We start from the raw sequence: 14,840 nt of genomic DNA on the forward strand, positions 1-14,840 counted from the left end.
AGAGAAAATGATTGAACGTAGTTATACGAGATCACTGATAAGAATACAACAAGAAAGTCACGTAGTTTAAGATAATCATCTAATTGGTCAGCGCGTTTCCGTAATTTTCACTGAGAAAGACCACTGTAATTGTAAAAGCGAACCTAATCACAGCGAGAGATCGCACATACGATCCAAGGAACACGGAAATAACGGAGTCACTAACGAACAAGGAACTTCGTGTTCTACAATCGTGTTCCTTGTTTCCAAATAGCTTGAGGTACTCGACAGCAACAACGCTGAAAATATCTTTCTCTCTCTCTCTCTCTCTCTATCTCTCTCTGTGTGACATCGCGTGTGTTAAATAGCTGCACCCATTCAGTCTCTTAACCCACTAAATGAAGCAACTCGGGTGTGGAAATGGTGGTGTATAGCGCTAATTCCGCCAAGCGGTCCGCTTAATACGGCGTTATCTTTAGGATTTAACGATCGATACCTGGCAGCGAGATCTGCTTTCCGGCCTTAATTAACCGCAACGCCCGGGAGATGATGTCGAGATAAGCGTGCATGGCGACCCGGAGAAGAGGTGCGTGAGTCGGCCCTGCATCTGAATGAGCACAGAGATTCAATAGCCGCCCAAACGAGTTTCAGATGCCCGTACAATTCTGCGATGAGAAATGGACGCGTCCATTTCACGGGAGCCCCATCTTATTTAAGCGTCTATGAAAGGGTGTTAACGATCTAATTTGTTACTTGAGTGGTGCCAACTAGAATAAAACGCCCTTTAGACGTAATGCTCTGTCATATTTAGCATATGAAACTGCGTCAGGGACAGTAGTCCTACAATGTGGCGGGACTTTATCTCCGTGATACCTTCACTGTAAAGCGAGAAAGCGCTGTGACATTAGATTAAGGCGATTCCGAGATCATGAAAGACATTTCTTGGGATGATTATTAAACATTATATGCTCCTCTATATCGTATGTTTCACTTCTGGCAGATTCAAATGAATGAAGTATTTACATTTTGTTGAAACTATGCAATTAATGAGTCAAGTTTTGCCTCGGGAAAGACACGTTACAAATGAGATGGAATGATGTGCCTACTAACATTACACACATCGAGATACATAACCCTCATTTAAATTCTTAAGCAATATCCACTTGTACTTGAATTTCAAAGGTGGCGGCGTCTGTAATTTCGACGTTCGGCTCTATCATATTGCCTTTTTCGACATTCTTGACTCTCTTCTACGTGATCCACATATTCTACAGGGTGGGGCAAATAAAAGAGCCCGGAGAACATAGTTCCAGAGTACAAGGAAATATAGCAGAGGAAAGGAAATACAAAACTGACCTGACTATAGCAGATATTGGAAGTGACTACCATTCGTCTCTTAGCACTTTTGGACCTCGGTCAGCAAGTTGATGAATCTAGATCTAAGCTGGGCTGCTGGAACCGCTGCAGTCTCATCCAAAATATTGTGCTCTTGAAGACTATGAGAGTTTTGTTGCAAAATACCTTAGACTTGACGACTCCCGACACAAAGTAATCGCACACTGACAGATTAGTGATCTGGGTAAACAGCTAGGGCTGTGACCAGACTGACCTCTGCTATCAATTCCGTCAAGTGCGAAGATTGTGTAAATGTGCTCCAAGGTTCGGCCGGCAGTATGGATGATTGCTACATCCTGCTGGAAGTATCTGTAGCTCTTTTCCTCCTCCGTTAGTTGTTGTTGTTGTGGTCTTCAGTCCTGAGACTGGTTTGATGCAGCTCTCCATGCTACTCTATCCTGTGCAAGCTTCTTCATCTCCCAGTACCTACTGCAACCTACATCCTTCTGAAGCTGCTTAGTGTATTCATCTCTTGGTCTCCCTCTACGATTTTTACCCTCCACGCTGCCCTCCAATGCTAAATTTGTGATCCCTTGATGCCTCAAAACATGTCCTACCAACCGATCCCTTCTTCTAGTCAAGTTATGCCACAAACTTCTCTTCTCCCCAATCCTATTCAATACCTCCTCATTAGTTACGTGATCTACCCACCTTATCTTCAGCATTCTTCTGTAACACCACATTTCGAAAGCTTCTATTCTCTTCTTGTCCAAACTGGTTATCGTCCATGTTTCACTTCCATACATGGCTACACTCCATACAAATACTTTCAGAAACGACTTCCTGACACTTATATCTATACTCGATGTTAACAAATTTCTCTTCTTCAGAAACGATTTCCTTGCCATTGCCAGTCTACATTTTATATCCTCTCTACTTCGACCATCATCAGTTATTTTACTCCCTAAATAGCAAAACTCCTTTACTACTTTAAGTGACTCATTTCCTAATCTAATCCCCTCAGCATCACCCGATTTAATCTGACTACATTCCATTATCCTCGTTTTGCTTTTGTTGATGTTTATCTTATATCCTCCTTTCAAGACACTGTCCATTCCGTTCAACTGCTCTTCCAAGTCCTCTGCTGTCTCTGACAGAATCACAATGTCATCGGCGAACCTCATAGTTTTTACTTCTTCTCCATGAATTTTAATACCTACTCCGAATTTTTCTTTTGTTTCCTTTACTGCTTGCTCAATATACAGATTGAATAACATCGTGGAGAGGCTACAACCCTGTCTCACTCCTTTCCCAACCACTGCTTCCCTTTCATGCCCCTCGACTCTTATAACTGCCATCTGGTTTCTGTACAAATTGTAAATAGCCTTTCGCTCCCTGTGTTTTACCCCTGCTACGTTCAGAATTTGAAAGAGAGTATTCCAGTTAACGTTGTCAAAAGCTTTCTCTAAGTCTACAAATGCTAGAAACGTAGGTTTGCCTTTTCTTAATCTTTCTTCTAAGATAAGTCGTAAGGTTAGTATTGCCTCACGTGTTCCAACATTTCTACGGAATCCAAACTGATCTTCCCCGAGGTCCGCTTCTACCAGTTTTTTCATTCGTCTGTAAAGAATTCGCGTTAGTATTTTGCAGCTGTGACTTATTAAACTGATAGTTCGGTAATTTTCACATCTGTCAACACCTGCTTTCTTTGGTATTGGAATTATTATATTCTTCTTGAAGTCTGTGGGTATTTCGCCAGTCTCATACATCTTGCTCACCAGATGGTAGAGTTTTGTCATGACTGGCTCTTCCAAGGCCATCAGTAGTTCTAATGGAATGTTGTCTACTCCCGGGGCCTTGTTTCGACTCAGGTCTTTCAGTGCTCTGTCAAACTCTTCACGCAGTATCTTATCTCCCATTTCATCTTCATCTACATCCTCTTCCATTTCCATAATATTGTCCTCAAGTACATCGCCCTTGTATAAACCCTCTATATACTCCTTCCACCTTTCTGTTTTCCCTTCTTTGCTTAGAACTGGGTTGCCATCTGAGCTCTTGATATTCATACAAGTGGTTCTCTTCTCTCCAAAGGTCTCTTTAATTTTCCTGTAGGCAGTATCTATCTTACCCCTAGTGAGACAAGCCTCTACATCCTTACATTTGTCCTCTAGCCATCCCTGCTTAGCCATTTTGCACTTTCTGTCGATCTCATTTTTGAGACGTTTGTATTCCCTTTGGCCTGCTTCATTTACTGCATTTTTATATTTTCTCCTTTCATCAATTAAATTCAATATTTCTTCTGTTACCCAAGGATTTCTATTAGCCCTCGTCTTTTTACCTACTTGATCCTCTGCTGCCTTCACTACTTCATCCCTCAGAGCTACCCATTCTTCTTCTACTGTATTTCTTTCCCCCATTCCTGTCAATTGTTCCCTTATGCTCTCCCTGAAACTCTCTACAACCTCTGGTTCTTTCAGTTTATCCAGGTCCCATCTCCTTAAATTCCCACCTTTTTGCAGTTTCTTCAGTTTCAATCTGCAGTTCATAACCAATAGATTGTGGTCAGAATCCACATCTGCCCCTGGAAATGTCTTACAATTTAAAACCTGGTTCCTAAATCTCTCGCTACGGTCGCAGGTTCGAATCCTGCCTCGGGCATGGATGTGTGTGATGTCCTTAGGTTAGTTAGGTTTAAGTAGTTCTAAGTTCTAGGGGACTGATGACCTCAGAAGTTAAGTCCCATAGTGCTCAGAGCCAGCCTAAATCTCTGTCTTACCATTATATAATCTATCTGATACCTATTAGTATCTCCAGGATTCTTCCAGGTATACAACCTTCTTTTATGATTCTTGAACCAAGTGTTAGCTATGATTAAGTTATGCTCTGTGCAAAATTCTACAAGGCGGCTTCCTCTTTCATTTCTTCCCCCCAATCCATATTCACCTACTATGTTTCCTTCTCTCCCTTTTCCTACTGACGAATTCCAGTCACCCATGACTATTAAATTTTCGTCTCCCTTCACTACCTGAATAATTTCTTTTATCTCGTCATACATAGTATTGCCACATATTCATGTACAATCGTATTCACTTAGCCAGGTCACTTTTATATGCCCGAACCTCTTGCCAATTTTCCTCATAACACAGGTAATAATTCTGAAAATTAATCTTAATCGTTTCACCTGTTTCTGTGCTTATAAGTAACACAGTTAACAGTAATGGAAGTTTTCTCTTATTTTCGGGAAGATGCACGCGACATTGTAGATCAAGACATGATAGCTCCTACATTTTAACTACGGGGAATGCAACAGCGGGTGTCTTAATTTCATGACGCCATAGAACCCAACAATTGGTATAATTAAAAAACTCTTAAAATTACAAATTGAAAAAATTGTGATGGAATATGGTACATCCACTGTGGATAGCAGGAGATAAAACAAGGATGTCCTCATCGGTACTTTTGTTGTTTGTTGCGATGGCCCTATATTTTTGTAATATGATATAATTTCCTTATTTTCATATAATTACCACTGGATATACCTTTCTTCTCCTTGGACTCATCCGTACACACAGCAAGATACAATCAAACTTTCTATAGTACTGAATACTTCTCTATTAAATTCTTAAGCCTTCGCAGAACATGGGCTTCTGATATATCAGGCCCTGGTAGCCATTGAGCTACATCATTGTTTCAGTGCTGGTTGACAGTAAAAATACTACAATGATTTCCAAGTAAAAATGATCATCAATATTAATTCGGACTTTTTAAGAGTAGATCTGCAGATTAACCTTGTGGAGAATAAAATACTTTAACAACACTGCACGTGAAACGTCCCCTTTGAACAATTATACGTGACTGTGCTTAAACTGAAACACAATATTTTTAGTGCAACGAAATCTGACTTTGAAAAACCTTGTAATTTAATCTTACGTAACGGAAGTGTGGGGCAATCGTTCTATTTGTTGCATTTGCTAAAGGCTGTTTCACTAATTACTGAAATGGGACTGCCAGAGTCAAGTACTGCCGTAAATTTTACGTTATTTACTGTAATGTGAATCACAGGATATGCAATGTTGTTATGTTTTACGTCGTGTTCCTGGAGTAAGATGTCCCTAATGTCTTCCATTTTTACGTAATTACTAGCTACGGCAGCTGCGTCGTCAGTTTCATACGTACGTTTTGTGGCTGCCACCGGTATGAGTCATTGACTATTGTCTCTTTGTTGGCGCGCGTCGTTATTAGGATTGGGAGACCTAACTTCTACAAATTCACCTCGTCGAGAGGGCCCTGCTCTGTTTGAATCCCGCCGGTTCTGATGCAATTCAGGTTTGTCGTTACGATCATTTCGTCTGTCGTCATGTCGGTATATCCCATAGTTACTTTCTTGTCGGTCTCGTGGTGGAGAACTCCTCCCTGAATCGTCACTGCGCGCTGGTCCGTTGCGACTAAAGTTATTCTGTCTCCCTTGATAATATTTATTTTGGTTCCCATATTGTCTGTTTCTCTGATTGTCTCTGTGATAGTCATTACTGCGGAGAGGTGACTTTCCCTGTAATTATTACTACTCTGCCAACGGTTGTCATACGGGTGGTGTCTGTTTTGGTCACGATTTGTGTTGTGAGAATAGCCTTGTCGTGTCCAGTTATTATTCTTTCATCGTGGAATTGAGACGGATGTGACCTGTAATTGTTGTGTTCCTGTTTTCGCGTTCCGCGATTGTCAGTGTCAATTTCTAATTCTTGTAACAGTCCCTGAAAAGCTTCAGTGTCGTCTTTGCAACGTCCTGCCAAAATAATGTGTCGTAAATGTTCAGGTAATTTGATTAAGCAAACGCGGATGAGTTCTGAGGGGCTGTATGAGTTTGACAGGTACTGATTCTTGTGCAACATGTCTTCAAAATATTTCACAAGACTGGAAAATTCAGATTGTTCGAAACGTCTCATCATTATGATGCTATGTTTTACTCGGTCTTGTGTAGCTTGAGACCAATATGCTGAGAGGAAGGCATGATAAAAATCTTCTTCACTGTGACAATCGTGAATGACCGATCGCATTCTTACAGCTGGTTCATTCTCTAAGTAGCCACACAAATTCTAATCTGTGTTCTAACGACCAGTTGGGAGGCAACAATGAGAGAATTGATGGAGCCATGCTTGTGGATGAATGTCGTTGTCAGAATTCTTAAATGTTTTGAATTTGCGTGTAGTAATGAACAGCTTATAGTCAAAATCATCGTGTCGGCGAGTCGCATGTCGGTCATTGTTGCGTCGTTTCGGCGGTTCCATTTCAAAATTCGGTGCACCTTGCCAATTTCTTTCATAATTTCCGAAATGCCCTGTGTTATTATTTTGCGGCTTTTCCGTATTTCTAAGTCCCTCTTCCCGTGTTGGAGCGCGAATCTCCTCTGAAATACGTAATTCTTGTATTACCTGTGTCAGCTGATCTTTTACTTCCCAGATTTCTCTTTGGTGTTGTGTATTAATTTGATTCTGATTTTGTTTGAATTTCCTAATTTGTTCGTACTCTTCTGTGTCATTAAAGACTACCGGTCTTGCGTCATTCAGATTATCATCTACCTTCGTAGATAAATTATTTAGCTGATCCGAAAGTTCGACTACTTTCTCTGATAGTGAACTAATTTCCTCCATGTGTCTTTCTGAACCAATTTTCAGAATATCTACTGTGTCCTTTAAGTTTTCCTGACTTTTTGCAAGTTGCGTAACAGAATCGGTAGATGCAACTGAGTCAATTTTAGCTTGCAAGGTCTCATGATTTTCATGAACAATAGTTTGCAGTTCTTTTATGGCTGCTTCGTGATTCTGTAATGCTTTTTCATGCCGCGAAAAAATAGGTTGAAAATGCTCACAAATTTGAGTTTTTACGTCATTACAGTCTTTTTGACATTTCGATTCAATGTTATGTAACTCAGTAGTTAAATCTTCACGTGTTTGTTCAAGAGTTTGTTCCAATGAGTAACTTTTGAAGCTGTTGCTGTGTTTGTCTCTGATTTTGTTTCATTTGCTGCATTAATTGCAATAGTAATGTATTAGTGTCTGGAATCTGTTCCTCTACGCTTTTCGGCAGTGCATTTGCACCGGCAACATTTACATTTTGACGAGCAGAAAATGTGTCTTGACTTATTTGAGTAAACGGTGAGGACCCAAAACCTGAGTCTACAGAAGTTGCAATATTGTGTTCTGTCATTTCGGATTCCTGAGGCACAATTACCAAATTACCACTTTGAATGTCTGGTAATTCATTACACAGTGGTGCTGATAAGCTACACTCGTCGTCACTATTATTTCTCAGTTTACTTTGGAGCCTGTGTTACGTTTTTCACACACCATTATTGTCACAATATTTCACACCATAACACAGAAAAGCACAATTTGAAGAGCAAAAATAAGAGAACACATTAACATAGCACTGAAAATAATATCTAGTTATTTGCAGCTGCGAAATACTTGGTGCAAATCTACATGCATGCCACAACTGTTTTACTGTACAACAATGAAAGACTGCAACTACAAAGGAGATTTTCTCTACAATTACACACTAGCAATAAACAAAAGCTACACTAATTACACAAACAAGAAAAAATCTGAAGATTCCAGTGAGACATCTTCGGCTAAGGGTCGACATATGAAACGTCCCCTTTGAAAAATTATACATGACTATGCTTAAACTGACACACAATATTTTTAGCGCAACGCAGTCTGACTTTCAAAAATCCCTACACAAGAATGGCCCTGACTAACATTAACCTATACCTTTCACAAATCACTTACCTCACAAAAATCTTTGTTACTCAAGCTACTGCAATACAGCGAGCGCCACTACTGCCAGCTAAATAAAGATTGAAATTACTGAAGGCACTAACCTAACTGACAGGTATAGTTAGCAAATGAAAGATTTTAATAGAGAACAAACAATGTATTTACCTTAATAGTCATAATATATATATAGCAGTTCATGACATCCAGTCTTGCAAATTTCAAAACTCCGCCATTTCTCTCCCCACATCCACCACTGCTGGCGGCTCACCTCCAACTGCGCAACGCTATGCGCTGTTCGCATCCAGCTGCCCAACACTACAATGGCAGACAACAATGCAAACTAGCCACAGACTGCACACAGCTAGCCAGTGATTTTCATACAGAGCGCTGCGTAACGTTGCCAATAAGAAAACAAACAGCCTAGTTACACACGATACGCGGTCGTTTTGCATTCAGACAAACTGAAGGTCATCTAATAAAATCAATCTAACAGTAGCAAAAGGTCTCTGCAATTACTGTAGATCCAGCTATTCAGGAATACAATTATTGTTATTCAATAAATCACATTATAAGAATGACAACACGTAACTCCTAATCCATCAAGTGATAAAACAACAAGTGGGGCCCAGGAGATGAAATCTCGGATTCCTAATACATCGTTTGCTTCTCAAAAAAACTGAATGCAGTATAGAGGTTACTTATTATGCCGTATGTATACTGAGTAGGAATTAAAATTAATATCTTCAATAATTCTTATTACATAACATTTTTTGATATAAGAGTTTCTTACCAGTTGATGGTTTCTTCATGAAAGTAATAAAAATGAAACACAGTGTAAGTAGCCTGTTTAGGTTTTTATGTTGGTAACGCCACGTAGCGCTCTGTATTAAAATCACTGACTGTGCTGTGTGCGTTGTGCAGTTGGAGGTGACCCGCCAGTAGTGGTGGATGTGGGGAAAAAGATGGCAGAGTTTTGAGAGCGGACGATCTGGACGTGTGTCCATCAGAAAGAGTAAATTTGTAATACTGGATATCATGAACTCATATATATATATATATAACTTTTGAATATTATTAAGGTAAATACATTGTTCTCTATCAAAATCTTTCATTTGCTAACTATGCCTATCAGTAATTAGTGCCTTCAGTAGTTAGAATCTTTTATTTAGCTGGCAGTATTGGCGCTCGCTGTATTGCAGTAGTTCGAGTAACGAAGATTCATAAAGGTATAGATTATTGTTAGTCAGGGCCATTCTTTTTTTTTTTTTTTTGCGCAACGCAATCTGACTTTGAATAATCCCTACAAAAGAATGACCCTGACTAACAATAACCTATACCTTTCACAAATCACTTACCTCACAAAAATATTCGTTACTCGAACTACTGCAATACAGCGAGCACCAATACTGCCAGCTAAATGAAAGATTCTAACTACTGAAGGCACTAACTACTGATAGACATAGTTAGCAAATGAAAGATTTTGATAGAGAACAAACAATGCATTTACCTTAATAATGTTCAAAAGTCATCATTTATAAATATATCAATTCATGACATCCATCTTTACAAATTTCCTTTTTCTGATGGACACACAACCAGATCGTCCACTCTCAAAACTCTGCCATCTCTCTCCCCACATCCACCACTACTGGCGGGTCACCAACTGCACAACACTACGCGCTGTTCACATTCAACTGCCCAACACTACACAAGTGAATATTCCAACAATGAGTCCAACCAGCCACAGACTGCACACAGCACAGTCAGCGATCTTCATACAGAGCGCTACGTGGCGTTACCAACATAAAAACCTAAACAGCCTACTTATAACGGTTTTGTATTATACGCTCTTTGTCAACTTTATGTACTGAAGTGTTTTCATCTTACAATAACGTCTGCGTCACTGGAGGCATTCATACATAATTCCAATGATATTTATTTTCGTTTTGCCAATAGGAACAATGGAAATACGCATTACGAGTGCTGAGAACGATACAGAATTCCCACTACGCATCGAAGTTACTAAAAAACGGTTTGGACTGCTGGTTACCCTCGATAATTTCCAAAGACTATTACTTTCTGTGCAAGAGAATTGTCATCTGGTACTTCCGTTAGTGTGCGTTCGTATTTAGTGGTATTCCCAGTTTTCTGTTCCTTGTTATTCATTATGGAGACATAGTTTACCAGCCAGGTAGTGTATGTAGAATTCTTGTGTGTCCATTTAGGTCACGTCGTAAGTTCTTTACTATATCTCGTCAAACAGATTTGTTGCCGTGTTGAGGTGGTTCATAATTACTACTGTGCTGGGGTCGGCGTCCTACGTACGTTAGGCTTCAACCCCTCCATCACTGCGCCCCACTTCTGTGGCTAACCGCGCAGTGGCAGCAGTCAGAGATTGCCGTTTGTGGAGTGTATGGAGTGTAAAGGGTTGGGGGGGGGGGGGGGAAGGGGGGATGCAAGCAGCAGTTAGTTTAGTTTTGTTAACTAAACCATCATGGACCTTAATTTCAATGACCTCTTTAATTACACAGTCCCAAAACGGAGGACACAGCTTAGGTATCTAGGTTTTGTTGAAATGTGTAGTATGCCACTCTCTTCGGCAGCGGTTGATTTAATGGTCTCACTTTCAGAGTTTGAGCTAACTTCAGTTTACTTACCGCTCGATGTAAATTATTATGAACACACTGCGTCGCCATGGGGTGTCCTACAAAGTGGCGAATTTGTTCATGCAACATTCCTAACCCAATTAAATCTATCCAGTTCCTGCTGTTACGTTTATGACTCGTTGATCGTTTAGCTACACGGACAGCCCACCTTAGATAAATTTCTCCATGAAGTCAGTTCACTCCACTCCCACATACACTTGATCACGAAGAGGGAACACGATGGCGTTCTCCCTTTGATGTCCTGGTGAAACGAAAGCTAGGTGGCAAGTTGGGACACAATGAGTACAGAAAACCTACACACTTACTGGCCTGTAAGCACACGTCTCAAGTAGTCACCACAACTACCAGCCTGAAGGCGTTTTGCACGCGTTTCTTCAAATGGCGCGAACCATCTGCAACAAGACAACCTTCCACCTTACAGCCGAGCTGAAGCTCCTGAAGACCACATTATATATATATATATATATATATATATATATATATATATATATATATATATATATATGTGTGTGTGTGTGTGTGTGTGTGTGTGTGTGTGTGTGTGTGTGTGTGTGTGTGTGTGTGTGTGTGTGTGTGTGTATAATGTGGTCTTCAGGAGCCTCATATATAGTGTGTGTGTTTTTAGAGAAACAGCGGATAAGGGAGGCGTTTACATAGGTTGTACATAGAGAACAGTGACAAGAAAAAAGGAACACAAATCACTAGCGTGCATCCCATTCGTCGGCAACACCTCCAGAAATGTAAGCAGGATCTTGAAGCGACGCAGTGACAAATGCACATCCCAGCAACCCTCTAAGACCAAGATACTAATAGGTTAAGTAAAGGATGATACAGACCTTCGCAAAATGCTTTGCCAATGCGGAAGTGTATACTTTGGGGAAACGGTACACACATTAGAACAGAGATGCCGTCAACATAGACGATACAGTGAATTACGCCAGACCAATAAATCGCCATGCCCGACCGTAGAATAATAACTGGCCGCACTATAGATTACAACAAAACCACGATACTCAGGCACTCTTCCTCCAGATTTTGTTGCGTGATTAAAAAGTCCATTGATATTAGGGTCAAAGGTGATTTAATTGACAAAGAGCTGAGTCAGATGTGGAACGTGTGCTGATCCGAGAGAAAGCAATTCGTTCCCCTACAGTGAGGTCCGCACCCGGCGATGGCGTGGAGTCTACGGACCGCTCTCCACAGTCCATCACCACAAGCCCCCACCATGGCGGCTGCCAGGATAGCGACAGGAACGGACTGGTGTGCGTGGTAACCGTCAACAAATGTAGGACGCAGTTATCAGGAAAAACCCGAATATGGCAAGAAATCTGTTTGCCAAATTATCTTGAAGAACTTACATGACACAGGTAAATACGAGAGTATTGTATAATTTAGAAACACTGCAGGAACACAGAAGATCGCATAAGGTAATATTTGCCATAATACCACGGAGCGACAGCAGATGACTTGAATGTTGTATGTACAAAGACACCTCAGAAAATAAGTTACACATGTCATCTCAGACTAACACCATTGCGAAACAAGAGTGGCGCATAATCTGAAGCGATACCGTGTAGCAGACGCACACGGTGAGCGACTGAAATGCCGTAGCAACTTTTTTTTTTTTTTTTAGCACGTTTCATTGCTTCTCCTGAGGGGAGAAGGCGGCCTGTTTTAAGGCTTATCTCAGTTCCCTTCATCAGCCAGAGATTTACATCTTTATTTATTGTACACTATATTTTTGAATACATGCTATACATAATATTGTTTTTTTTGGTTCATTAACATATAAATAAGTGATTGATAACATTATAAATTAAAATAATTGAAATATAAGTAAGAATAGATAAGTGATCTATCATTGAGTAATGGTTTACATTGTTTTTTTTTTCCTGCTATCTTTTGCAGGACTGTTATGTGTTGTGGTGTTCGTACTTTTGTGTTTTCGCTTACTTCTACGTTACAGGTTCTCTTTTCCTGTTACTACAGTACTCGGAGTTGGGTATTACAATATTTTCCTTTGTCTATGATTGTTTTTGTTCTCTTTCGTCGTATTTTGTGCGTGTTGATGCTGTGTTTTTGTGTGGGATACTTGTGTGTTTTATGTAGTGTGGAGCCGTTGCAGTGTTTTGGATATGGGATTTGGTGCGTTATACTTTATGTCGTGGGCTTTTGTTATGGTCTCTCGTCTAGGTGAGGTGGGGATGTTTCAGGATTAGTCAGTTGTGTCATTGTTGGTGCTAGGTCGGGGAATATTTTGGAGGTGTTTTGGGCTACTGTACGCGCTCGATAGATGTATTTAAATTTTGGTCGTCGTGTCGTTGGTGGTTTGTTTGTCAGTATGTCTTCCATGTCTGGTCTTTTGTGGAGGATATGGAATGCAACTACACTCATGTTAAGAAAAAAGAATAGAAAATCTTTGAACGGATCCATAGGACATGTACATTAGCATGTTTTACAGAAATGATTAGCATTTCAGTCACTTCGGTTCAGCATGCGTCCTGTTGCCCAGTAGGCAGAGGGTCCGGCATGAGTCCTGATAACTTGTTCCATGCGTGATAGCATCGACGCGTGTAATGCGCAACTGGCGTGCCGAGGTATAGCTATCCATGCTGCATTCACCTGGTTCCAAAGTTCATCTGTGGTGAATTGCACTGGGTCACAGCGCTGCGCCCGTCGTTTCACCATTGCCCACACATTTTCGTTTGGCGACAAGTTTGGTGATCTGGCGCTCCAGGCAAAAGGTTGAAATTCTGTGTCACCAAGAAAGCAGATGTTTGAGCAGCTACATGTGGTCGTACATTGTCTTGCTGAAAAATGGCGTCTGGGGCGTTATGCAGATAGGATATGACTACGCTTCACAGGATGTTGTTCACGTACCTCACACTGGTCACAGTGCCATGGACACGCACCATCTGTGATTTTTGGTTGTACCCAGCAGCACCCCACACCACAATACCTTGAGTTGGCGCTGTATGTCTTGTGCGAATGTAGTCACTGCGATGCCGCTCCGCATGTCTGCAGCGAACCACTATTGCCGTCTAGCAAGTTTCCGCACATTCATCATAGGTAAGCGGAGACGTGAACGACCTGCGCGTAACCCACGCCGTAATAAACGCGACGGACTGTTACCCCTGATTGTGTATGATGTGTTACACCGTTCCACTGTTGCGCCAGAGACGATCTTCTCGGAAATGGTCTGGGTGGTGCGACCTGACCCATCTCGCCGTATTGTACGGCCTTCCGTGAAACATTCTGCACACACCAGTTGTACTGCCGAAACACTTAGTTCGACACTACTAGCAGTTTCGCGGATGGATGCATCACATTCTCTTAGCCCAATAATACACCCTCTTTCGGACTCGCTAGATGCGAGTGACTGGATGAGGATATGGAGGGTCATGTGGTCAGCACACCACTCTCCCGGCCGTACCTCAGTTTCCGAGACCGGAGCCGCTACTTCTCAGTCAAGTAGCTCCTCAGTTTGCCTCACAAGAGCTGAGTGCACGCCGCTTGCCAACAGCGCTCCGCAGACCGGATGGTGACCCATCCAAGTACTAGCCCAGCCCGACAGCGCTTAACTTCGGTGATCTAACGGGAACCGGTGTTACCACTGCGGCAAGGCAATTGGCCCCGAAGCTGAAGTACACGGTACAATTCGAGTCTTATGGCCAAAATTTCTGAACTGCGCACGGATTCACCGTGAAATTCTACCTCTATATGGACCACATGCAATATCGCATCCATCTGTAGTTATATGGTTCCGACAATGTGACCATATCCACACAGACATTCGTGATACCGATCAAGAAGTCCAGAACTTGCAGCTTGGAATTTTCATGTTTTCGGCAAGTTGAAAGAACATGTCAGAGGAAAGAATCTTTCCAACAATTACACTGTTCATACATTGGTTCTCGAATGGCTCAGTGACCAAGGAGAGGTTTTCTATCGCCGAGGAACTTAACTACTGGGAGAACGTTACGACCGTTGTTTATGGAGAATTGGTCACTACGCTGAAAAATAGTGTCATGTATCCGTATAACTCTGAAGTGTAGAATTACAATGAATAGAAGTTACTTGGACT

The 14,840-nt window shown here is 41.3% G+C and overlaps 1 pseudogene; it reads right to left on the reverse strand.

The window, feature by feature from the left end:
• Positions 1-14,270: 14,270 nt before the first annotated feature.
• Positions 14,271-14,388, reverse strand: LOC126196858 (5S ribosomal RNA; annotated as a pseudogene).
• Between the last annotated feature and the right edge of the window lie 452 nt (positions 14,389-14,840).

The sequence above is a fragment of the Schistocerca nitens genome, chromosome 7 (genome assembly GCF_023898315.1).
Source record: "Schistocerca nitens isolate TAMUIC-IGC-003100 chromosome 7, iqSchNite1.1, whole genome shotgun sequence".
Lineage (NCBI taxonomy): Eukaryota > Metazoa > Arthropoda > Insecta > Orthoptera > Acrididae > Schistocerca > Schistocerca nitens.